The 26,899-nt window shown below is 44.5% G+C and overlaps 1 long non-coding RNA gene across 2 annotated transcripts; it reads left to right on the plus strand.

Annotated features, from left to right (window-relative positions):
* On the plus strand, positions 1-26,052 carry LOC128099336 (uncharacterized). 2 transcript variants are annotated; one of them, XR_008214501.1, is made up of 5 exons: positions 1-6,258; positions 8,083-8,341; positions 8,924-8,975; positions 13,273-13,375; positions 25,270-26,052. It is a non-coding gene; the product is annotated as an uncharacterized LOC128099336 (long non-coding RNA). The 2 variants fall into 2 exon arrangements; XR_008214502.1 differs by lacking the exon at positions 13,273-13,375.
* Positions 26,053-26,899: the final 847 nt, after the last annotated feature.

Below are 26,899 nucleotides of genomic sequence, written 5' to 3' on the forward strand. Positions count from 1 at the left end.
TGTTTTTTCATGACAGAGTTTTTCTGTGAAACGGCTCTGGCTGTCCTAGAACTCACTTTGTAGACCAGGCTGGCCTCAAACTCACAGAGATCTGCTAACCTCTACCTCCTGAATGCTGAGATTAAAGGCGTGTGACACCAACACTAAGAGTTTGGGCATAAATCATGCTTTCTTGACCATGTAAATTTTCCTATGAGAAATAGGCTTAGACAAGTGACAGGGTTCTGATAGGGACTGGATGCCTCAGCATGGGGCAGTTGCTTGTAGTCTGTGCCGCCCTTTATGAAACAATCTTACTATCAAAAGAAGCATGTAGAAGCTGTCCACCATCAAAGGAGGCTTTAAAGGCAGGAATGAGTTTGAGTAGACCATGAAGACATGAGGGAATAGCATTCAGTGGGGCTTAACTTTTATTATGGTCTGCTCCTGTCCCATGACAACCAGTCCCTCAGTCTGCATCTGTGACACCTTCAGGTGTCAGGTGACACGGGAGAAAATATTTTACATCTGGTTTTAGGTGACTTTACCCAGTGTGCTGATATCAGGCAGAAGTAGAGTGTCACGGCATTGCAGCTCCCTGAGACTCTGAATGAGAGTGGATAAGAGAAACGCCAATACCTCTCTTGGGGGCAGAGTGTTGAACGATGTGCTTCACCCAATTTGTCTGGAAATTCAGATGGCTTTCAGGGAATATTTACACAAATCTGTGAAGGGAATAAGGAAGGCCCAGGATTTAGCTGGTGATCGAGACCATACGGAATGATAAATAGCTTTACCTGGACCAAGGTATAGAGGGGGATCTAGAAATATAGACTAACCATTAGAGCATGCAGTAGATTCAGTTCCCCCCATGGGACATTCTGGAAGTCAACTAGACACCTCTGGGTTACCACAGCCTTAGGGAAACTCAGTGGGCACCAGGTGTTTTCCTGCCAAGGGATCAGCACTCTACCAGAGTGTCCTTCCTCAGATTTGGCTGTGCTCTATCTAGGGGGCTCCTAGGGTGGCAGGAGAAGTCCTGATGAGCTTGCTGGAGAGCCTGCAGTCTAGTAAGAGACAGAATAAAGTGGTGATCTGGGGCCTTCAGGACAGGGGAAGCTAAGGCACAGAGAGCTGATGGCTCAGGGTGACTGCTGTTTTCAAACCAGTATGGACATGTTTCTTTATCCAGGCTTCCTGGTTTGTAATGGTTGAGAAGCAGCTCTGGGGGAAGGTTGTGCCTGGAACCCTTAGAATAGAGCCAGAGCATCTGCTATGATGAGAGAAATCCCTTAGCAAACAGAGGACTCAAGGATTAGGGCCGGAGCCATGTCAACTTTCTTTTCCATCTCCCCTGATGCTAACCCGATAGTCTCTTGAACTAAACAGTCAGGGAGGCAGTGATGGAGGATGCAGGTTAATCATGTATTCAACCAAATGGTCTTTCCTTCTCAGGCAGACCTGACTGGGCCACTTATGGCCACTGAGGTTGCCATAGAAACTAGTAGCCTTAAAACTGAGGTAAGGACTGCTAATTGAGAATTATATTTGACCCTGATGATGCTCAAGGCCTTGCTTGTTGTGAATAGTACTTTAACTATGTAAAGATGTGTTACATTTGTTTATACTGTGGAATATTACTCTAACTATGTGAAGGTGTGTGATATTCATTTCTGCTGCCTTTGTTAATGATGTAAAGATGTGTTACATTTGTTTATGCTTTATTGTTTAATTATGAAAAGATGTGTTGTTCTTTCACCTTGCCTGCTTAAGGCACCAATTTGGTCTAATAAAAAGCTGACTGGCCAATAGCTAGGCAGGAGAGGGCTAGAAGGGGCTGGCGGGCAGAGAGAATAAGTAGGAGGAGAAATCTAGGCTCGAGAGAAGAAGGAAGAGAGAACAAGGGAGAAAGAGAGGGAGGTGCCCGTGGCCACCATGAGAAGCAGTGAAAGTAAGATGTACAGAAATAAGAAAGGTAAAAAGCCCTGAGGCAAAACATAAAGAGAGACGGGTTAATTTAAGTTAAAAGAGCTAGCCAGAAACGAGCCTGAGCTAGGCCGAGCATTCATAATGAGAAATGTCTGATTCATGATTTGGGAGTCGGTTGATGGCTCAAAAGAAAATGCCTGGCACACTCACTTATTGCACTAAGATCTCAAGCAGGCCGAGCTATATATGGCTGCTGTCCTGGTGGCGAGGTAGGTCTGACAGGGAACTTCCCACACTGCGCATTCGGTTCTGGGAGTGAACCCAGCGCCTTGCTGTGCCTTTTGCTCGGGGTCTGGTGGTTCTGTGGAAAAGCAAAGTGAGGGAAGATGGCTGAGAGCCACTTGCGTGTTGACATTAAACCAGAACCTACAGACATGGCTCCGCTCAACTGGAATCCAAAATAAGAGGGATCATGCCTATAATCCCAGTACTTGGGAGGCTGAGGTAGGCTTGCCATGAGTTCAAGGCCAGGCTGGGCTACCTAGACAAGGTCTCAATAAAACAAAACAGTGAAGGCAAGACTTTTGACTCAAATCAGGGATAGAACAAATGATGGAACTTGACAGGTTGACTTGAATAAACTTGTCAGGAGCCCTGTTCAACTATTAAGAACTGGGGCTGGAGAGGTGGATCAGTGGTTAGAGCACTGACTGCTCTTGCAGGGGACCTAGGTTCAATCCCTAGCACTTGCATGGTGGCTCACAACCATCTGTAACTCCAACCTCAGGGGACCTAACATTCTCTTCTGAGCTCCTCAGGTACTGCATTCACATCATGCACAGACATGCAAGTGAAACACTCATACACAAAATAAAATGAGAAATGAGTGTAAACTTCCCTTTGAGGGCAAAGAAAACTCACTGAAAGATTTTAGCAAATGATAAATATAATAAGGTGAAATCTTCAAAAACCATCCTTTTGGCGTCTGTAGACAATAGTTTAGAGAAAAAAAGAGAAGGAGCTAGGAGAGCATCAGGGAGGATGCAGCAGCAGTCAGGTCTGAAGTGGCAGAGAATCTGGAGAAGGCGGGATGGACTTAAAAGTGCTTGGAGGGAGATGGTACAGAACGGGTGACTGGACTGGTTGGGAGCAAGGTTCCTTGGAAGTTTCTAACTTGAGTGTGTAGATGAATGTTTCTGACACTGAGTTAGTGGAGACAAGAGGAAAAAGCAGGTTTGGGAGGAAGAGTGGTTAAGGTGTGCTGAGCAGGAGATGCTCTCAGTTGAGTGGAGATGGCGTCCATGAAGCCCCTGGAAACAGGAATCACCATGAGTCAAGGATTCAACTAAGTGGTTTAGACAGGCAAAAGGTGATTTGGAAGTTGTTGGGAAGCTAAGCAGAGAACAAACTGAGTGTGATGGTTCATATCCGTAATCTTAGCACTTCAGAGACTGAGGCAGGAGGATGGCTGACAGTGTGAAGTCAGCTTGAACTATATAGTGAGCTTCAGCTCAGCCTGGTCTACAGAGAGCGAGCCTGTTTCAAAACAACAGTGACCAGAGCAACAAGGGCAGGATAAACCAACCAACCAAAACGCCCAAGCAAGTAGAAATCACTGTCAAGAAGAATGAAAAATAAAAAATAGAAACGTCTTACAGGGCTCTTCTGGTAGTCCTTTCCAACTTGACATAAGCTGGAATCATTTGGGAAGAGGGAGCATCAACTGAGGGATGACCTCCATCAGATTAGCCAATAGGCTTATCTGTGGGAGCATTCTTCTTGTTAATGATTGATGTGGGAGGGCCTACTCCACTGTGGTAGTGACACTCCTGGGCCGGCGGTCTTGGGAGGTATAAGAACAGCAGCTGAACATAAGCCTAGAGAGCAAGCCAGGAAGAAGGTTCCTATATGGTGTCTGCTTCAGTCCCTGCCTTGACGTCCCCTCGTGATAGACGGTAAGCTGCAAGATTAAATGACTCCTTTACTTCCTGAGTTGATTTTGGGTATGGCTTATCATGGCGATGAAAGGCACCAGGACAGGTTTAGAGACCCTCGATTGATATGAACCACTGACTGGTTAGGACTTGCTGTGGCTTCTCAGTACATTGTGGGCTTTCCATACACCCTTGCCTCTCTGTATCTCCTCAACACTCTCTGGTCCAGGACATGGCATTCATAGAGGCCAGTGACTGTGCCCCTCCCTATGCCAGAAGGATGGCCAGGCGTACCCCAGAGCTAGCGTCTCCTGAGCACCCTAGGGCTCCATGTATGAATTCTGTTTGATGTGTGATCCTACATCCCAGAACTACCTGGCAGGGCTTTATGGCTTGGGGAGTAAGCTGCTGGAGAAGGCACTCTTGCTGTGTGTACTTCCTTTTTCATTCCCATCGCCCAGCTCTTCCTATTCCCTCCCAAATGAACTACTTCAACCCAAATTGCTGCCTCGGGTTCTGCTTCAAGGTGAATCTGCATTAAGTCAGCTTTCTTGTTCATCCATTTGAAATGTACAAACTGCTTCTATCTTTTTCTCTGATGCAGAAAACACCAAGGCCTGGAGACACCTGCAGAAAAAGTCCCTCATCTGTGCCTGGAAACAGGTGTAACAATAAGTGTTTTTTGTATTTACTAATCTTCCCTTCTCAGGACTTCAAAGTGTTTCTCATGTGTCCCCCGTGGGCAAGTGCAGGGCCGGCATCTTGTAGAGAAGTCAACTATGTGAACTGTAAATTATGTGAAATGAAGCTTTCAAGACCATCTGTTTCTAACTCTAGTGGCCTCTCACCCTTCTCTCTTGAGCTTCGGAACACAGGCCCCTCTCTGCCAACCATTCCTGTTCTCTCCTGTCTGACTTCTTCCCTCAGTGGCTCCTTCTTAACCACCCAGCTGAAGGGATAGTGAGTCCTATATTCATATGACAGTTTCCCCCAGAAATGTTGGCATTTCCAAAGGTTCACAAAAGCAGAAAAATCCCCTGAATAAAAGCCAGTAACAAGCCTTTAGTCGTGTGAGAACATTAGTCAAAGTAAGTTTTAAGTCCTTCATTCATCTTTGTGATTTCCAGTCGACTGGTGCAGGGCTTTCAAGAGGAAAAATGTAGAAGGTTCAGGGAGCATCTGCCAGTCCTGTTTAAGGGACATTTGAAAGGCAAGACCAGGGAGCTGGGGAGAAGGCTCAGTTAGTACAGTGCCTGTTATGCAAGTGTGAGGATCAGATCCCCAGTGCCCGCTGAAAAAGCCAGGCATGGTGGCCATTCTCCATAACTCTAGTGCTGATGGGTCGGGAAGACAAAGACAGGGGGTTCTCTGAGCCCACTGACCAGCTACTTGGCGAGCTCTGGGATTAATGGGGTCCCTGTCCCAAAGAATAAAATGAAGGGTGATAGAGGAAGACACCCAGTGTTGGTGTGTCTTCTTATACACACACACACACACACACACACACACACACACACACACACACACACACACACACACGGGGGAGGGGGGGAGGAATCAATTTTTTTTGAATTTCGTGCAACACGTTCCAAACATTTGATTACCCAGTGAGTCAAATGTGTGCATTTCAATTAAGCTTCATAGAATAGAGTGGTCCTATCTTTGTCTGGTCAAGTATACCTCATGACTTTCTATGGATGTCTGAAACTGGAGGTTAGCATCAAATGCAATGTAAGATTTATTATCTATTCTCTCTCTCTCTCTCTCTCTCTCTCTCTCTCTCTCTCTCTCTCTCTCTCTCATCTCTCATCTCTCTATTTATTGAGACAAGGTCTCTATGTATGTATGTATGTATGTATGTATGTATGTATGTATGTCTGTCCCTGGTGTACTGGAACTCACTATGTAGACCAGGCTGGCCTTGGAACTCAGAGATCCGTCTGACAGACTATTTTTTTCTAAAAACATACACAGATGCGATGCCTTTTCCACATTAAATAAACATTAAGGGCCGGGCGGTGGTGGCGCACGCCTTTAATCCCAGCACTCGGGAGGCAGAGCCAGGTGGATCTCTGTGAGTTCGAGGCCAGCCTGGGCTACCAAGTGAGTTCCAGGACAGGCACAAAGCTACACAGAGAAACCCTGTCTCGAAAAACCAAAAAATAAATAAATAAATAAATAAATAAATAAACATTAAATGTGCACCATGGCTGTACCTTTGGCAATTTGAGATGTGATGGCAAAACTACCATGAATCTCGTTTTTTTTTCAGAGAATATTCTTTTCCACAGATCTGAGTTATGTCATCAGTCAGTCAAGAACTTTTGCCTTTTCAACTAAATGAGGCCTTGCTCAACTTACCCTGAGCATGTCTGAACTATCCCTACCCCTGTGCTCTGGGGTCATGTTTACTAAGGTAAGCGCAACTCACACATAGGTACCACCACAGTTGATCTGCTCACCAAGGCAGCCACTGAGTGACTAAAGGCAGGCAGGACCTGTCGGGTAGGGGTGGGGGCAGGCACACTGATTAAAGAATGATTCACCAGATGGAGGGAGAGATCATCATAGATGCTGCTTAACAGCCATGAATTGTTTACTTCTGGGATTTTCTATTTAATGTCTTTGGACCGTGACTGACCACTGAGGCTAGAGAGGGTATGGTCAGGAAGAAGTGTTGCATGTGCTGTGTGAAGATCACTCCTGGGGTAGGTGCAGGATGTAGAGGAGAACACAGAAGACTGGGGAGTTGCATATCCTCACAAAGCTATGAGTTTCACTTCAGATCTTAGCTGAGGTACTATGACATCTATCTGTGAAATGGGCCCCACAGTTTGCCTGTAAGATGTAGGGTTTGGGGTCCACTGGGAGTGCAAATGTTCTGCCTGAATTAAGGAAGACACTATGCTTCCTTTTAGGAGGGCTTAAAAATGGCGTCTCTGGTCCTGGATTTTGAAGTTCTGTTTCTTTAAGAGGAACTGAGTTTTGGACATTCATGTGTGGTTAAGCCTAAACTCAGACGAGAAGAATGTAATAAGCATAAAAGCTAAAAGACCCTTCTGTGGCTTCTTTTTAAAAGTAATAGGGAGAGGTTGTCACATTCTCTCCAAATATGTCTCCATTAAAAATATATTCCATCAAAGAATGGTACTGAGCCAGCAGGGGTGGCATCTGTTTGTCATCTCAGCACTTCAGAGATGGAGACAAGAGGATCAGACAGTCAAGGCCATCCTCAGCTACATGGTGAAGTTTGAGACCAGCCTGAGCTACACGAGCTTGTCTCAAAAGAGAAAAAGGGGCCTGAGGAGATGTGGGTAAAGGGCTTGCCATGAAAGGCAAGGACACACATCTGAGGTTATCTTACACACATGAGCATAGCATGTGCATGTGTACACACACACACACACACACACACACACACACACACACACACACAACACATACACAAGAAAAGGATGGTGTGGTAGTGCCTGCCTTTAATTCCAGTACTCAACAGGCAGAGACAGGCAGATCTTTGTGAGTTCAAGGTGCCCTGGTCTACATAGAGAGTTCTAGGACATTCAGGGCTACACAGAGAGACCCTGTCTCAAAAACAACAGAAAGAAAACCTGAAGTGATGCTGATTGAAACACAGTAAGATTGACTTTTTCCTACCCCTCTGGAAATGTGAAATATCAAGAGTGCAGACAAAAATGATTGTGCCTGCAGCTCTGTTACATGAACAGCTCACTTCAAACCCAAGTGGGAATTCCCCTGCCTAGGGAAGCAAGCTCCTGTCTATGCAGGGCTCGGGGAAACTTGGTGTTCAAGGCAAACATAAACTGCTCAAACCTGGAACAAATGCTTGGTTTGTCCAGTGCCCCCCAAATATTCCCAGCTGAAGATGTATCAACAAAGTGTTCAAAGGCCAGCAAAGCAGTCACCTTGTACCAGGGCTTTCTGTACCCTCAGGACCTTCCCTGACCAAACTGAATCAAATCCTAAAGGAAAAAAAGTACCCTGCCCCCAATCCTAGTGACCATAATGACTATTTCCATAAAGACATCCAGATGTTTAATTTTTTTTCCAAAAGAAATTTTAACAAAACCCAAACAAAAGCAACTATGGAAGGATCATTTTTCCATTGACTTTTTAACCCAAGTGCGGTTGGTTGGGCCAGCTGAAACCACAGATATAGTTCCCCGACCACTCATCCTCTGTCTCGACCCCTTCCCTGACACAGGTGTCTTCTGCCCCACAGGGCTGCTGGCTGGACACTCATGAACACAGCGCTGATGACTGGGACTTCGCCAGACTTTCTCTCCAGCCCTCTGGGCCTGGTCATATGCACAAGCAGGCTTCATCAATGCTTCCCTGTCAGTGAGGAAATCCCCTCAACTGATGGCCTGCAGACGGGAAAGCATCGTCAGAGGGAATGGGAGTCACACAGGCATGGAGCCATTCCTTCTTGAGAGTGAAGGCTCTGAGCAGATGAGAACACACTAGCTTCACTGACCAGGGTAGGAAGCAGTCATTTAAAATAGCTCTGGCCAGTCATAAAGCCATGCGTAGGAACTGTTTACTCCTCTCTCTGAGATCCCCTAAGCCTAAGCTCAGGAGGTGTGCCTCTCTAGAAGTTTCTAAATGTTCTCCTGATTTTTACTAAGATAAAGTTCTGTGGGAACAGTGGAGATGACAGGCTCCTCTGTGAGCAGGGGGATGCTTGAATGCCTACCTGGGCCTTCCCACCTTGGTCAAGCACCGTTGAAGTGAGATCCCTGTGTGTGTCCATCCCATAGCTTGTTTGGTTAATGCACTGGCTCGTAACGAAAATGCCAACTTAACCACCAGTTTGTTTTGGTGGTGTTTGGTTTATACATAAACATGAGTGGGAAAGGACCAACATTTTTTTAAGTACAAATTTTATTTTTATTATGGCTGCTTTGCTTTTTGTTTCAAAGGGATGGCAGGGATTCAGGGTACCACAGCTGTACACAGCCCAGCTGGAAGGCCCCGGGTTTTGAACTTCAATTTCTTAAAAAAGGGGTTGTGTGTTGAACATTCAAGCGTTGTTAGCCATCTCTATTTTATTTTCCCTGAAGCTCCCTGTGGAGAAGAATCCAAGACCACCTCCAGCTCAGACAGTTGGGGAAGGTGAGGCTGAGGAATTTCAGGAGTGGTTTAGACGAGGGTGCTTCAGGAGGAGTTGAGTCGTGTCTTAGTCCATTGTATATGATTGTGAGAGAATGCCCTGGGCTGAGTCAGTTATAAACAATAGAAATTCATTCAGCTCAAGGTGGCAGTCAGAGGACAACTTTCAGGAGCCAGTTCTCTCCTGCTATCTTGACTCCAGGGGGTTGAACTCAGGTCATCAGGCTTGGTGGCAGGTGCCTTTACCTGCTGAGCCTTCTCACTGTCCTCTGAGATGCTATTTTATTTCATTTGGTTCTTTTTTTGGTACAGCTACTCATTTTTGATGGGTTTTCTTGCTGTCACGATGTGAAGGAAGGCACATATAGAGAGCTCAAGAACTGGTTCAGGTCTCTCTCCTTATAAAGCCACTAATCTCATCACAGGGGCCTTGCCTCTAGACACTGCTATACTATTAATGCGAATGTTGGGATTAAATGTCTAGCCCATGAACTTTCATGGGGCACATGCAGATCCTGCCAGAACACCACCCACTAGACCCCTACGTGCTCTGATTATCCAGGGCTCATTGGAATTTTGTGTGTGTTCCTCCTGGCTTCACCGTACTTCATGTGCTCCATCTCTAAGACAAATGGCTCTGTGCAGCCTGGACTAGCTTCTTATGTCTGTCAAAGTAGAGTGGAATATCCTGAAAATCTGGTGTATATAAAGCAAGCACAAGATAATGTCAATGGTTTTTAAGTCTTCCTTAGGAAAAAACTAAAAACATATTACTTCCTAAGGACATTTTCTTTTTTTTTTTTTATAAAGATCAGATATGAAAGCCTAACCCAGTTAAAAATCCCCAATGTGGACCTGAAACAAAATGTAAGATTTTGAAGACTGTCTTTCATGGCACCATTAAATCTTTCAAGGGAGGGAAGCAACCAATAGTCCTTCCCAACTATGATGCCTATGAACCAAAATAATGACCAGCATGGGATTATATCCTTAAGGGTACAATTGTGGTATGCCTTCCTTGGTGGTTTCCAACAGCTCTTAATTGGACTAAAGGCCCACACAACAAGAGGGAAACCATGCCTGAAACTGGACCTAGCCAACTACCAAAATGATTGTGTGGTAGCGAGACCCAACTGATACATCTAAAACAGAACTCCTGTACCTAAGGCTCAGTGATCATAGTAGAAGGAGGAGTGGGAAGATTGTAAGAGCTAGAGGAACAGGAAGTTTGTTGTGAGATTTTGTCTCCTAGGAATGCCAGAAAAGCTATACCCATAAAGTCTCATCCACACAGCACCAATGGACAAAATAACAGGGAAGGGAAACATCTCATGGAACCTCAGCTCAATGCAAAGAACTATGGGCAACCAAGGAATGCTGGAAACAGGAAAAATAGTCTTCCCCAGGGAAGAGTGTCCAAATTGGTTTTCCAATACCAAGTGGTCAGCCTTGAAGTCATATACATAAAAATAACATTATACAGACTGAATAGGCTCTATTTCTGTATTTATGAATATATATATACATATATTCATACACACACATATATGAAACTACTATTAAAGAAATTTAAAGAATATATATAAATTAAAGGATATATAAATATATATTAAATTCCATATATATATATATATATATGCCATGAAATTAAGAAAAAGCAAGGGGGAGGGGTACATGGAAAGCACTGGAGAGAGGAAAGGAAATGGGCAAATGATGTAATTATATTTTAATTGCAAAAATACTTTTTAAAAATGTGAGATATGGCCGGGCGGTGGTGGCGCACGCCTTTAATCCCAGCACTCGGGAGGCAGAGCCAGGCGGATCTCTGTGAGTTCGAGGCCAGCCTGGTCTACAGCGGGAGATCCAGGAAAGGCACAAAGCTACACAGAGAAACCCTGTCTCGAAAAACCAAAAAAAAAAAAAAAAAAAAAAAAAAAAAAAGAAAAATGTGAGATATGTTTAAGAGGCATTGAATTCTCTTCCTTAGTTTGTGTTCATTTAAATGATACATAATATTTTCAAATTATACATTTAGACGGGGTCTCACTATGAAGACCTGGCTGGCCAGAAACATAGGAAGGTATGTTGACCAATCTGGCCTTAGATTTACAGAGGTTCTCCTGTCTTTGCCTCGAGTGCTGGGATTGAAGATGTGTCCCTCCATTCTGGCTGGTTTAAAATGCTTACATCACTTTTATCTTGTGGGTCTGGAGACTGAATCCAGAGCGATCTACCTTGCTCTTGACAGACAAATCTGTATCATGGATGCATCACCATCCCCTATGCCAGCTTTTATCAAATTAAAACCCAGTGTGCTCTTGAGTGAAGGTGGTCACTCTATAGCAAAGCTCAGCCTATGAAGATATAGTCGGTTCAGATGAAATGAGTAGACACTTTTTAGAGGATTAGTTTTCCAAAATGATTTCTATTGCTTCTTCTAAGAGAACAAGAGCTCTAGTTTCTTTGGGTCCAAGAGCAGCCATTTCTTCTTCTTACCCCCCTTCCATGCTTCCCCTCTTTAACTATTGGATTTAAATCTAATATTTTAAGCTTGATACTTAAAAGCATAAAAGTCACATATTTATAGGGTAACAGGTGATGTTTCAACTCAAGTCTAGGATTTTTTAAAAATTTCTTTAAACTTTATTATTGTGTGTTCATGTATGATATGTTGTGTGAGTGTGCTGTCCTACATGGAACTTAGGAGACAACTTTGTGGAATTGGTTCTCTTTCTGCCTTTATGTGGGTTCCAGAATTTAACTCAGGCCATCAGGCTTTCCCATTGAGCTACCTCGCTGGCTCCAAGTCTAGGCTATTTCTTGATTATAGGTTCTCTACATGAGTTAAGGAAGGGTTTTTAAACCTGGGTGTGACATTTTCTGAAGAAGGCAAGTCTGAGAAAGGCTTTCCTAGTGGGTTCTCCATTTTAAGGGAGAAACCTATGTGCACAGGAATAATTTGAAAACCACAGAGTTTTGACTAGAACAACTCTAAAACAGAATACAGAACAGAATTAAAAACTCTCCCGAGCTGGTGAGACGGTGATGTCAGAAGCGTTTCACAGAGTGGCAGTGGTTTTGGGTGTGGTCCTATGGGGTGCCGGTCAGCACCTCAACTTGATATGAGTACTTTCAAAGTTATTTCTAGGAAAGCAGATTGGAAAATTGATTAAGCAAGAGTAAGAGAAGATGAGAAAAGTGACCAAAAGATTAGGGGAAGGAAGAGGCGTTCCTTCAGGAGAAAAACATATCACAGGAGACAGTGTTTTGGTAGGAGTCCAGGCAAGCTTCTAGAATAGATGACTTTCATTCTCCTATTATTGTGGATTCCTAGAAGGTGTGGACTATCTGGAGACAGTGCTAGGAGCCTGAAGTTAGGCTAGTCAGTAACACCCCTGGGAAGGCGTGAGAGTTTTGATTTCTGTTTTTTAGACTTTTTATTTTATTTTAGTGTGTGTGTGTGTGTGTATATGTGTGTGTGTGTGTGTGAATGAATGCATTGTGGTGCATGTGTGGAAATTGGAGGACAATCTGCAGGCATGGGTTCTATGCATCTATCATGTGGGTTCTGGGAACCAAACTCAAATTGTCAGGCTTGGAGGCAAGTTCCTTTACTCACTGAGCCACCTCTCTGATCTGTAAATTTTTATTTTCTTTCATTTGACTCTTCTTTGGTAGAGTTGTTTATTTTTTACATGCAAAGAGTTATATTTTATAACATAAATTAATGAGTTGGGAGAGAAGAATGCACTCAGGAAACCACTGCGATTATCTACACCAGGAACAAACGCACTGTTACCTCTAACGCTGTTCTCTAGTTATTATCATTTATGGTAAGGACACTCCCCACAAAGTCTATCCTCTCAGGCAGTTTCTAAGTGTGTGAGCTAGATTTGCTGACTCCAGGCAGTTTATAATGCAGATTTCTAGAATGCATTCATCTATATAGCTGAGAGCTCATTCTTCTGGGCTTTAGTATGTCCCCATTCTCTCTCTCTGCAGCCTCTGGCAGCCACCATCCTATTCTGGGTTTTGTTGATATTTAAAAGACATTTTATTTTTATTTATGTGTATAGTGTTTGCCTGCGTATAGTTATGTGCTCTGTGCTTGTGCAGTACCCTCAGAGGCCGGAAGAGGGCATCAAACTCCTGGAACTAGATTTACTGATGCCTGTGAGCGGCCATGAGGGAGCTGGGGACCAAATTTGGGTCCTCTGCAAGAGCAGCCAGTGTTTCCAACTGCTAAGCCATCTCTCCAGGCCTCATTTGACTTTTATAGAGCATTTTCTCTCCATTACAGACTGGGAACTCTGTCAAGCCACGAGAAATGCCAGGTGGAGATCTGGATAGCACTTTTGCCTAACCACCAGCAGCTGACTAAACCTTGAAGGTGGAGCTTAGAGGTGCTGATTCATGGATGCATTTATGAGTTTTTATATTTGTAGAAATTTTCTTTCTGATATGAATATATTAATTTCAAATTATTTTATCTACCAGTGGCATTACTAATTCTGACTGTAATATGTACATTTTACCTTATGTTAATTTTATGTTAGTTAAAATTTGAATATGCCTCTATTGTTTTCTGATTAGAAAAGACATATGATCATTTAAAAAAAAACACACCAAAGGTGTACTATTTGAAACATCTTTACTATTATTTTAAACATCAGGTAATTACTGACAGACTGGGTCAACCCACACAGCACTTATATGTCAGTCTTTGGGCTAAAGCATGGACAGGAAGCTGCCTTGCCTTTGTGGGCCTAGAGCAGGGTGGAGCTTGGGATGGGGACCCAGTACCATGAAGCCCCAAATCTTTTCTGTCTGGCTCTTTACAGAGTGATTTTTGACTCCATGGGGAATCCACAGTGGCAGTGGGAAAGAGCACTGGGAATGTGATAAGTCAGTGGGGAAATGTCCAGATGGATGCTGGCGGCTGGGTGTGGCTTGCACACTAGACAAGTGTGTGAGTGCATGGATGAATGAATGATTTTTTTTTTTTGAGACTTGGTTTTGTGTGACCCAGTTTGACTTCAAACTCACCGTACAGCTGAGGATGATTTGAACGTCTAATCCACAATCTCCACCTCTTGGTGGGATTACAGGTGAGTGCCACCATGACTGGATCTGTGCAGTGCAGGGATGCCACGCAGGGCTCTGTGCATGCTGTGCAAATGCCCTGCCAACTGAGCTGCATCTGAAGCCTGACTGACATGCTGGGGGATAGTGCTGTGTGATCGGGATGGGGTCTGTGTACATCTAGATGTGTGTGGCATGTCCATCTTTTTAAAAAAGTTCTTTTTTTATGTGTATGGGTGTTTTGCCTACATGCATGTGTGTGTGTCACATGCGTACCTGGTACTCCTGGGGGCCAGAAGAGAACATCAGATCTCCTGGGACCTGAGTTACAGATGGTTATGAGTCACAGTTTGGGTACTGAGAATCAAACCCAGGTTCTCTGGTAGAGCAGCCAGTGCTCTTAACTGGCTCTCTCTCTAGCTCTGGACAATTTATCTTCTAAGAGGAAAGCTAGAATTCACAGTGAATTCTTGTTTAAGAAATGACTCTGGAGGGTCCTGGCATGCAATATCATTAAGTATATAGACACATGGAAAGCATTTTCAGGATTCTTCAGAACTTTACAAAGTTAGAGGGTGTCTTTGTCTCCCGAGTTTATTAGATAAGGTTTTCTTTTGGTCTCTGCTCAGAACGAGCATCCAAGCAGTCTACCACACTTCCTATAGAATCCCAAAGGACTTGTTAGAGGGAAGACATGGAAAAGAATTGGAAACCTCATTCCCCCATCAACACTGAAGAGTCACGGCTTCTCGGTTGGGAAGGGACTCCCTCTCCAGCTTGGTGATTTAAGATTCCATTGTTGCATCCGTTTGTTTTACTTGAAGCCAATTCATATTGGTTAAAGAAACCTAAGTACAGCCTGAGAGGAAACGCTGTGAAGGCAGAGGAAGGAAGGCTTTGGGATACGGTAATGGAGATAATAACTTAGGAAAACAGGAGTTCATCTGCATCTGTGATAAAGACAAGATCAAAGTGCAGAGGCCAGAGGGTAGAGGTGGAAGGGAGATCTTGAGCAGGTCAGAGCCCATTCCAAACTGACCTCTGCCATCATCCAAGTACTGTCCAGCTCCTTCACAGTGTGTCAGATGTGATGGGACCGCAGGCCAGAGTGGTGTGGCCTGAGGCCACCAGCCTCAAAGAAGCTTCTTGCCAGTGGGTGGGGTGGGATGATGGGGAGCCAAACCCACCAGATGCTGGTCTCTGATGTATGAATGAAGGCCGAGTTACAGATGGATTTTGCTCAGCCGAGTCCATCTCTCTCCATCCTGTTATCATCCTTTGGCCATTTTGTAGATGTCAGATTTTTGCCAGAAAATATGTTTTATGTTATTTGATTTATTTATTTATTTTGAATTCTCAGTCATTAAACAACTTCCTTTTCCCCTTTGGTCAATGTCAAGGCAAATGCCTGAGCTGGAGTCCATCTTGTCACTCCCTAGGGGGTTCAGATGATATTGGGAGAAGTCCAGGGCAATGCATTGACTGAAGACAAGGAAGCTATTTCCCAATGGGGGAGTGCTTTGGAGAGTGGAAGTGGGGCAGAGAGACAGACAGACAGACATGGGGGTGGGGTGGAGGGGACTGCAGAGGGACTGAGCCCAAATGGCTTATCTGTGTAATCACTTGTTTCTGCTTGTGAGCAAGCTGGGATTTCACTGTTCAAATCAATTTGGCTTCTATGATTTTGCTTGTGAGAGTTCACTAAGTCCTTAGTCATTTGGGTGAGAGATTAAAGATTTCTCCAAAACATGGCAAGGTTTATGATAGGTAGCAGAGAGGCTGAAGGTTAGAAACTCCTTTCTTGACACACCTTTGTACCTGGAATACCAGAGCTTGTGCTGTGTGCTGCCACAAATGCCAGTGAGCAGACAGGGACTGAACTTGTGTTTTACTCAGAAAGTAATCAGTCCGAGAAGACGGTAGATTAATAACTCCAGGATTGGCTTTGCGTGTCATCTTCAGCCAGAAGATTACAGAGGGAGCACAAACAAAGGCCGTCAATCATCCCAAAGTTTAGTCTCGCCCCTCTGGTCAGGTGGTGAGTGCCGGCTGCTAACGCCACCTGTGTTTCCCCTGCACCCTCCTCCTCTGTGCAGCTGTGCACACAGGCTTCCAAGGCTGCGGTCTCGAATTCCTCCTGTGTCACCCGGGCTGGGGTTAATGGAACAACACACCTTTCGTATATGTGCAGTCCTCCTCTTACAATATGAAGTGCGAATGTGTTCTTATACTGCAGAATATGAAGCTGTCCCTCTCTCTTTCCTGTCCCCTGCCATCTCCCACTCAGCAGTAACTTATAAGGTTGGTACTATGTAAAGATGGGCACCTGGCATCTTTTTTTTTTTTTTTAACCAGGTGATCAGCATGCCTCTTGTGTGTGCAAGACTGAGAGTGGGTGTTGTCCACAATTACCATCCACCTTGTTTTTTTACCTTTTTGAGACAGGGTCACTTACTGAACCTGAAACTTGCTGATTCCGCTAGGTTGACTGGCCAACAACCCCTCTGGCTTCTCCTACCTCTAATTCCCCAGCTCTCTGATGAAAGGCTTGTCACACACAGTTTTTTTTCTCTTTATTTTTTCTTTGAAAATTTTGCACCTGTATCTTGATCATATCTACTTTTCATTACCATTCTCGAACTCCCCCGGGGGCCCCCATCACATCTCCCTTCCAACTTCATGCCCTACTTTTATATGTGTTTACTCTTGGAGCCTACTTATTGTTGCTCTCATCCACATGAGTCTGGGGTTGTCCACTGGGGTGTTGGGACCCACCAGTGGCCACACTCTTGAGGAAACCTGACTCTCTCTTCCCCAGCAGCCATCAACTGCCAAGAGCTCCTCAGGGGTGGAGTCTTAGGAGTCCTGCCCCGTTCCTTGCTGGAATTTTAGCTGGCTTGCTCTTGCTCAGATCTTGTGTAGGTAACCAGTGACTATGAATTCCTGTGTGTGACAACTATGTCATGTCCTGAAGGCGGGGCGTCAGGGTCTTCCTCCCCATCCTCCAGTGTAGCACGAATCTTAAAAGTTCTTATTAATGAAATCAAACCCGAGGCCAAGTTATTGGGGTCAATGCTGGTAGATCAGAGAGACAGAACAAGTCACAGCTATCTCACCTCGCCAGATCCTCAGCTGGTCTTGTCTCCTCAGACTGGAGGCCTCTGAGTCCTCATCCAGAATGGGTCTCAGCTGAATTGCTGCTCAAAAGCCTGAATGCTTAACTATGGTGGTATTTTATTTGTACTGAAATGTGATTTTAATTGTATGTTAATAAATAAAGTTGCCCAGGGGTCAGAGCTATTAGAGCCATAGCAAGAGTGTGGCGGTGGTGTCGCACACCTTTAATCCCAGAACTTGGTAGACAGAGCTAGGTAGATCTCTGTGTGCTCAAGGATACAGCCAGCATTGGAGCCACATGCCTTTAATCTCAATCCCAACCATAGAAGACCTGGAAGTCTCTACAGACAGGCAGTGACGAGGCAGTCATGTATTTCGGTTTACAACCAATGAGAAGGCAGAACAGAAAGACTATATAAAGAAAAACACACAGGAAGTGGGGCTCTTTTGGAGAGGTCTCTTGGCTTAAGAGGCTAGCTGCAGGGTAAGGCTCTTAGCTCTGATCTCTTGGCTTTCTTTGCATTGGTTCTGTGTTTCTTATTTAATAAGACGGTTGGTTACATCTACACTTAACCAGCCAAATGCTTAACCAGCCAATTGCTTCTAGTTTCTGGTCCTCACGCCTTATATACCTTTCTGCTTTCTACCACCACTCCCTGGGATTAAAGGCTTACTTTCTGGGATTAAAGGCGTGATGAGTCACCATGCCTGTCTGTATCCTTGAACACATGGATTTCTGCCTCTGGAATGCTAGGATTAAAGGCGTGTGCTACCACTGCCTATCCTTTATGTTTAATATTGTGGCTGCTCTGTCTCTGACCTCAGATAAGTTTATTAGCATGCACAATATTTGGGGGAATACAATACTACACTCCAGCTCTGACATTCTTTTTGTTCTGTCTTCCTTGATGCTCCCTGAGTCCTTGGCAGCAAGGACTGGGGTTTGATACAGATATCCCACCCTCAGCTGGGTAGTCACAGTTCTCAACACTTTGAACAGCAAAGCATCTGCATTAACCACTACCCACCACAATGAGACACTCCTCTGACCAAGCTCAGAAGCAGTGCAAATTCATATCTATAAATAAATATTTAGAAGGTAGTTTAGCAACATTAATGTCTAGAAAATCAACATCAATATGCTCTCCTGTACGGCCTATGACTTTCATAGCCATGGATTTTGACCATGTTTATAGTACTAGACATGAATTCCCTCTCATGAATGGTTGGTTACCCCAGAAACAGTCTTGCCATTACCACAGTAGTGGGTACATCCTGCCTAATAGGTTGGTATTATAGATACAGGGTCCAGCATTGGGTAAGACTATTGGTGTCTTTTCTCTGCCAGTAACCTCCATACTGCCTTCCAGCTAGCCAGCAGGGAGAGTTTACTGGCCAGTTAAGACTCTTTCAGTTTCTTTCTCAGAGACTTAAAGTTCTTGTCACACAGGTCTTTCACTTGCTTAGTTATAGTTACCCCATGGTATTTTATATTATTTGTGGCTACTGTAAAGGGTAATGTTTCTCTGATTTCTTTCTCAGCCCATTTATCATTTGTATATAGGAGGGATACTGATCTTTTTGAGTTAATCTTGTATCCTGCCACATTACTGAAGGTGTTTATCAGTTGTAGCAATTCCCTGGTAGAATTTTTGGGGTCACATATGTATACTATTATATCGTCTGCAAATAGCAAAAGTTTGATTTCTTCCTTTCCAATTTGTATCCCCTTGATCTCCTTTTGTTGTTTTATTGCTCTAGCTAGGACTTTGAGTACTATATTGAATAGATATGGAGAGAGTGATAGCCTTGTCTTGTTCCTGATTTTAGTGGAATTGCTTTGAGTTTCTCTCCATTTAATTTGATGTTGGCTGTCAGCTTGCTGTAAATTGCCTTTATTATGTTTATGTATGTTCCTTGTATTCCTGATTTCTCCAAGACCTTTATCATGAAGTGGTGTTGGATTTTGTCAAAAGCTTTTTCAGCATCTGATGAGATGATTATGTGATCATCCTGAGTGAGGTAACCCAGACTCAGAAGGACAAACATGATATATACTCATTCATAACTGGATACCAGATGTAAAGCAAAGGATAGCCAGACTACAACTCCAGAGAAGCTAGCTAACAAGGACCCTAAGAGGGACACATGGATTGCCCTGGGAAGGGGAAATAGATGACATCTCTATGAGTAAACTGGGGATGATTGCAGGCAATAGAGGGTAGGGGATAGAGGGATGAGAACATAAGGGAACAGGATGGTTGAGCTGGAACAGGGATGGAGTGGGAGAGCAAGGAAAGAGATACCATGATAGGAGACATCATGGGAATAGGGAGAAACCAGGTGCTAGGGAAGTTCCCAGGAATCCACAAGCATGACCCCAGCTTAGACTACTAGCAATAGTGGAGAGGGTGCCTGAACTGGCCTACCACAGTAATCAGATCAGTGAATACCCTAACTGTCATCATAGAGCCTTTATCCAATAACTGATGGAAGCAGATGCAGAGATCCACAGCCAAGCACCAGATCAAGCTTCAGGAGTCCAGTCAAAGAGAGAGAAGAGGGGTTCTATGAGGAAGGGGCATCAAGATCATGATGGGGAAACCTATAGAGACCACTAAACCAAACTAGTGGGAACTCATGAACTTTAGACCAACAGCTGTGGAGCCTCCATGGGACTGGACTAGGTCCTCTGCATAAGTGAGACAGTTGTGTAACTTGGTCTGTGTAAGGACCCCCTGACAGTAGGATCAGGATCCATCCCTGGTGCATGAGCTGGCTTTTTGGAGCCCATTACCTATGGTGGGATGCGTTGCACAGCCTTGATGCAGGGGAAGGAGCTTGGACCTGCTTCTACTGAATGTACCAGGCTCTGCTGACTCCCCATGGGAGGCCATACCTTGTTGGAGGAGGGAATGGGGGATGGGTTGGGGGAGAGGCTGGAGGGGTGGAAGGAGGGAAGAGAGGGGGGGATCTGTGGTTGGTATGTAAAATGAATAAAAAATTAAAAAAAAAACACAAATTACTCTCTGTCCTACAGTCAAAGTATGTGATGTCCTCAGCAGTTGGCTCTTACCATACAGTTTTGGTGGGGCCCAAGAGCAATGATAACAGCTTGTATTGTTTCCAGTGCCTCTGAGGCCTCTCTGACAGTAACTCACAGAGCAGTACCCTAATCCACAACTGTTTTACATGGTTCTGGAGATTGAACTCAGGTTTGATCTGAGTCTCTCTCCATCCCCTAGCATAGATTTTTATTTATTTATCTTAACCATAAGTGAGTTTTGAGGCGTAGAGCTATGCACATTGGCACACACATATGTAACTGCAAGTGGCTATTCTGAGAAGGAATAAAATATGTAAATCTTGGGGCTGCCCTCTTGAATTGTTTTTTTTTTAATCTGTCAGCCCTTACAGATATCTCACACATGCCTGCTACTTAGAATCTTAATTCTTTGAGGACTAATACCATCCCACCTGCCAGCTTATTATTATGAAAGCTCAGCTGATAGCTTAGGCTTGTTTCTAATTAGCTCTTATAACTTAACCCATTCTACTAATCTACTTTCTGCCTCGTGGCTTTATCACCTTTGCTCTGCCCATGCTGTTTCCCTGCTTCCTTCTGTGTCTGGCTGGAAACTCACGACTCTACCCTTCTTCTTCCCAGTGTTCTCTCTGCCTCAAAAATCCTGCCTCGTTATTGGCCATTTAGCTTTTTATTAAGCCAATCACAGTGAAATATCTTCATACAGTGTAAAGGAATATTCCACAACAGTCTTATGTAGAAGATATGGCCAAAATAACATATAGTAAATGTTATAATAATGTCAATAATTCTCATTATTTTCCAACTTGAGCTGCAAGGAATCTCAAAGTATTAGGTGCTGTCTTGCCGATTAAAGACGGCATTTTTATTGAGTATGTAAAGGTATATTCTAATAGATTTTCCTTTCAGCTGACATAGTTTGAGTGGTTTCCAACTGTGGACTGAGGGAGGAGTCTTATGTGTCTTTAGGCTTTTGTTTCCAGGAGGTGTGTTCTGAGAAGAGCCCCCCTCCCCATCTTGCAGGAAAGAAAGCATAGTTTTTTGGGCAACACCCTGTCTATTTTAAATGACTGGAGAGGGGAAAGCATTGTGTCCAAGACTGTAATTTTCCCGATGACACCATCTTCTGCAGTTACCATCCCGTGGAGCATTCCTGTGGTTCTGACTGGGAACCCTGCAGGATCATTTCACAGGAAGACCCAGTGAGAATGGGGGCAGGACAGACAAACTGAGCATTTGAGGGAAGTCCCTTCCACTGAGCACTTTCATGGGACTTGTCAGGGGGTGAGGTATTGGGGGGAGTGGATGCTGAGGACTAAGGGTGGGGCGCGGATTCCAGTCCAGATAAAATCCCACGCTGTGGTCTGGTCAGACATCCAGGCTTCCATGCGATTAGTCTCTTGGAAAGATCGTTTTGAATCTCCTATTTTGTCATTTGGTATATGGTGTAAGTATCTCCTTTCAAAATTAAAATTTGATGGCCTGGGACTATAACCAATTATGAGTTTTGATAAAAATATAAGTGGTGTTCTGGGTGGACTCATAGCGGTTTTTCCGATGGAGTTGGGTCCTTGTGAAAACTTATTTTCTGAATCTGAGCTGAGTGCTTTGATTATGGAAGTAATGATTTGTTTAAAGTGTACACACAAGGGCTGGGGCTATAGATCACTTGGTAGAATTCATGTCTACCATGCTTGAAGCCCTGAGTTCAAGCCCCAGCATTGAATTAACGGGGAGGGGTAGCACATAGCATATACCTCTAATCCTATCATTTTGGAGAATTAGAAGTTCAAGGTCATCCTCAGCTACATAGCAAATTGCAGGCCGGCCTGATGAGTAAGACACACACAGTTTTATTTCTCCAAACAACCTGACTTGGTTTTATTTTATTTTTAAGCAGTGTCTTTATGAATGAAAACAATGGTGTGACTGCTCCAAGGGATGTCTGAGGAGAGGTTGATATGTGGGAGGGAACAGCCAGAGACATCTGGAATGGTCCGACTGAAGTAGGCCAGCAGACTAAGCCATGAGAGGAGGGAAGGAGGGAGTGAGAGAGAAAGAGAAGAGAGGAGTGAAGATGGTACCTGGGAATCAGGAGACCAAGAGAGCATGTGGGAACCAAGGGGGCATGTGGGAACCAAGGGGGCATGTGGAAACCAAGAGAGCGTGTGGGAACCAAGGGGGCATGTGGGAACCAAGGGGGCATGTGGGAACCAAGGGGGCATGTGGAAACCAAGAGAGCGTGTGGGAACCAAGAGAGCGTGTGGGAACCAAGGGGACATGTGGCCAGAATGACTGGGTTTTATAGGAAAAGGGAAGCAAAGCTCATGGGCTGGAGATCTTTAGGGTAGGAGGTGGAGGGGCATGCCAGCCAGGATGACTCTGTAACAGGCACTTGTGTGAAGGGAAAGACTGGCAGCCAGAGTCTGCTTTGATATGTTAGATAGGCACCCCAGTTAGCCATTTGTCCTGAGACCTAACACTTTCTGTGTTCAGTTGGAGCTGGACATAGTTTCCCCTGACTCTGCTCTCAAGTGCTGTCTTTCTGTCTCCTATACCATGTGTCTGACCGGCTTTATTGTCATTGTGGAATCAGGCAACATTTCCATTCATAATGAAGAATAAGGACTTTCTATGTTTTGAAAGACAGGAATTGTCTTTCAAAATTTCTATCATTACATAGACATTATAATGATAAAAACAGCAACAAACAACTCTGGCCATGTTTTGCCCACGTAACTGTTTTTCCTTAACACAGAGTTGCTTTGCTGGGCTTTCTTTGAATAGCAACTTCTGGAAACACTTCCAGTTTTACCACTTTCTCCTAGAAAGTGGTAAGGTAGAAATGTTATTAAAGAAAAAACAAGAGTCCTAGAAGGCTGTTCAGGCAGCTGGCTGTGGTGGTGCACACTTGTAGTCCCAGTACTCAGGAGGGTCAGGAGTTCTAAGTCTTCCCCAAAGTGAGCTTGAGGCCAGCCTGGGATACAAGAGACCCTGTGGCACCAAAAACAACAGCAGCAACAGCAAACCGGGGTTGTTTATTGCCTAAGTATATATATTTTTTTTTCTGTGAGCAACATTTTCACAACTTGAAGACATTTCCTGAACATTCCTCACATCAGTTAGAGCTGAATTAATCAGCTCCAATGACTGAACAACAGAGGCATGAAGCCTCACTCACGTCTGCCATGTGCCTTTTGGCCACATCTTCTTAGATACAAGGTCTCCTCTTTCTCCTTCTTTTTCTTTCTCTTTTGCAATTCAATAGCAGAGAGCCAGGCAGAGCCAGGCTTCGGCCTCCCTCCTTCCCGCAGGCTGCTGATAGCTGAGAAGATGGCCAGCCCGGCCCCAAGAGCAGGGTGTGGAGAGGCCTCATGGTTCCTCTGGCAGTTACTGGGAGCCGTGTTGACAGCCTTGTGAGAAAGCCGAGGTGGGTCTCCAGAGCCGGCAGGAGGACCTCAGTGACAGAGAGAGGGAGCCTGTGCAGCAGAGAAGAGCAGCCGCCCAGCTCTGGTTGAACGCTGGCATCAACTCTTAAGAAAATAGCCTTGAAAAGCAAAGACCAGCTCTGTCCCAGGGAGGCAGGCCTCTCTCCTAGATGATGCCTTGCAAAGAAGAGAATTCTGTTGTCTTTGCTTCATCCCAGACTAGCCTCTTGCAACATAGCTGAGGATGACCCCCTTTCATCTCAAAAGCTGGACAGAAATCCCTGGGATAGGTGGTGGTGGTGCCTAGCTAGCCTTTTGGTTGTCATTCGAGGACCCCTGTGCTTTTCAGAGACATGGAAAAATGTTTCTGGAATTATTTACAGATCCAGGGAAGAGGCTGCTACATGAAGAGGTAAAGATGTTACGAAGCTGGGCAACTGGAGCATTGGGCTTTACCTTCAGTTTGCGTGAGTTAGTCCAGAAAACAAGTGCCTGGGTGGGTGGTGCATGTCTGTAACCCAGCATCTGGGAGGATGAGGCAAGAGGGTTGTTCAAGCCTCAGGCCAGTCTGGGCTATGCAGTCACAAAACTTGGCCTCCTGGCTCCAACCCCAAAGGAAAAAAAGACCCATCAAGTCAAACAAGCAACCAGCGAGGATAACACAAAGCAAACGAAAACAAACAAAGGAAACAGTTGTCTCTGAGACCTGGCTGGATGCTGCACTGGTAAAGTACCTTCAGTAGGCACAGTGCACCACAGTAACGAAAGAGTTTGTTGGCATCTTCATGCTTCTACAAGAAAGACAGTGGCTCCTAGGACAGCCCTAAGCAGAAACCAGTTAGACTGCCCTGCAATGGCGCCGTGGCCTGGAACCAGTACCCGCGTCATCAGGGAAGATGAGATTCACCAGAGGGGGCATTTGACAGAAATATTTTGTTCCTCTGACGGCCTCTCAGGGGCACACACTATAGTTTATTTGATCTGTAGGTCCCAAGATAATTTGCCCCATCCCAACTGGAAGATCTTCATGTTAGGCTGAATAAACAAATGCTGCATGTTTTCTCTCATATGCAGAATGTGTGTGTGTGTGTGTGTGTGTGTGAGAGAGAGAGAGAGAGAGAGAGAGAGAGAGAGAGAGAGAGAGAGAGAAGGGGAGAGAGAGAGGGAAGGAGGGAAGGAGAGAGAGAGAGGGAGGGAGGGAAGGAGAGAGAAAGAGAGGGAGGGAAGGGGAGAGAGAGAGAAGGAGGGAGGGAGGGAAGGAAGGAGAGAGAAAGAGAGAGAGAGAGAGAGAGAGAGAGAGAGAGAGAGAGAGAGAGAGAGAGAAGAGAAGAGCTCAAGAAAGTGGGAGGAGAGATAAAGAGAAGGTGGTGGACTATGTGTGACATGAAGGAAATGCGGGCTCTTTGGGGGAGGGCGGGATCTCCCGAGAGTTGGGCAGGGCAATGGAGGGCAGAGAGAAGGAGGGAATGGATTAGAACAAAGCAGAAGCTAAGAAAATAACAAAACCCGTTACTTTGTGTGCTAACTTTAGTAATTACTGATAAAAAGGAATGCCTATAAAAACGCTTGCTTGGCCCTATTTTCATAGTGTGCCTCATTTTGCCTTCTCTGCTCCTCCTTCCAGGTCATTCCTAGAAGGCAGATTCTCACAGAAGTCAGACAGGAAGAGGGAGGGGCAGAAGTTCCTGCTTGTGAAACCTGGTCAGGTCCTCCAGGCCTTTGACTCTTTTCCTTTGGGTAGACCTGCTTCCTTTACTATGTGGACAGTGTCATTATGTATGGCTGCTCAGAAAGAAGTGACAGACTTCAACAAAAATATCATTCAATTAGAGTCACAAGAAAATCAATCAACAAATGAACAAAACCAAGAGACTGAACATTGAAAGCCCTTGTTCTCCAGTGTGGCATGGATACAGCCCTCTGCTGCTGGGATATCCTGAGCCTTCGAGGACTAACCAGGACAGTTCGTGTGAAGATCTGTGGCGACAAAGGAATTTGCTATGTATCTTGTGGGCTTTTTTGGAAATAGATTTGTTTTAGGGGAAAATGTGAGCCTGGATTGATGCCAGGGAACTCTGACTCCTTGATTCTAGCTCTGTTTACAGGCCCAACTTTAAACCTGTGCTGGCTTGGATAGAGTTTATGGTGACAGTTTGGCCAAAATGTTATGAAAAAAAAATACTACATATGGAAGAGAAAATAATACTTAATGATAGGGAATTGGCCCGTGAATTTCTGGTTCATCCTCACAAAATGGGAAAAGCTATGTACAGTAGTGAATGATCTTTTGAAAGTGTGCGGGGACACTACTGTGAACACATTTCTACTTCTTGTAACTTCCCAGCTTGATGCAAAGATTCAAAAGTCATAATAACAAAACTGATGAAAATTGTATGCATCAAAGACAGACTTTGGTTCCTAGAAGTGTTGATGTGGTCTTAGAGTATAGGATATTTTCTTGAAATTACTGAATCACCTTCCAGGAAAGAGTCTCTTCTTCCTGGGAGGTTTTATAATGTGCCTTGTGGGTTTTGATGAGGTTAGATCAAGCTAATCATTTTAGTTCATTCACTGAGTCAGGGCGACAAAAGAGAATGGGAAATTATTCATGCTTTCTTGATGATAAGTGAGATTAAAGCATTCCCCCTGTGCATCTAGGCACTGATTTTTCTTGTTAGGGGCTCTGTTTATTACAAAACAATTTGATTAGTTTCATTAGTTAAACCTAAAACCCCATATTAAAAACTTTAGCATCCCTAGAGAACCTCTCCAATCTGAATTAGTAAGGATTTAATTATAGTGGACTCCCGGGCTGAGAAACTGAGCTCCTTTTTCTGGCTTTTGTACAATTAAGTGCCTGTCAAACTCAGGGAACCCCTAATTTTCTTTAAGTGAAAGCAGTTGATGAACTTAAAACCAACTCTGCCCTTAGGGCTCTCTCTCTCTCTCTCTCTCTCTTTTTTTAATGAAAGCCTTATAATTAGAAATGAAAGTTCACACAAACTTAAAAGACTTCCACCTCCCCTTCTTTTCTCGCCCCCCTGTGGATATATTTCACTTAGACAAAGGCTGGAAAGTTTTGTCATTACTGATGTTGGGTGTGGGCAGCTTCATACCCGGCACCGAGGAGCAGCCGGCGTGGAGCTGGTATGAGTAGAGTCGGGGACTGTGACTTGGATGCTCAACATGTGTCCAGGAGCCAGTAAATTAGAGCCGCTTGGGGTCTCTTGAGAAAAGCAAAGCTTCAGGTCCGT

The sequence above is a fragment of the Peromyscus californicus genome, unplaced genomic scaffold, assembly GCF_007827085.1.
Source record: "Peromyscus californicus insignis strain IS unplaced genomic scaffold, ASM782708v3 Scaffold_6__1_contigs__length_162567912, whole genome shotgun sequence".
Taxonomy (NCBI): Eukaryota; Metazoa; Chordata; class Mammalia; order Rodentia; family Cricetidae; genus Peromyscus; species Peromyscus californicus.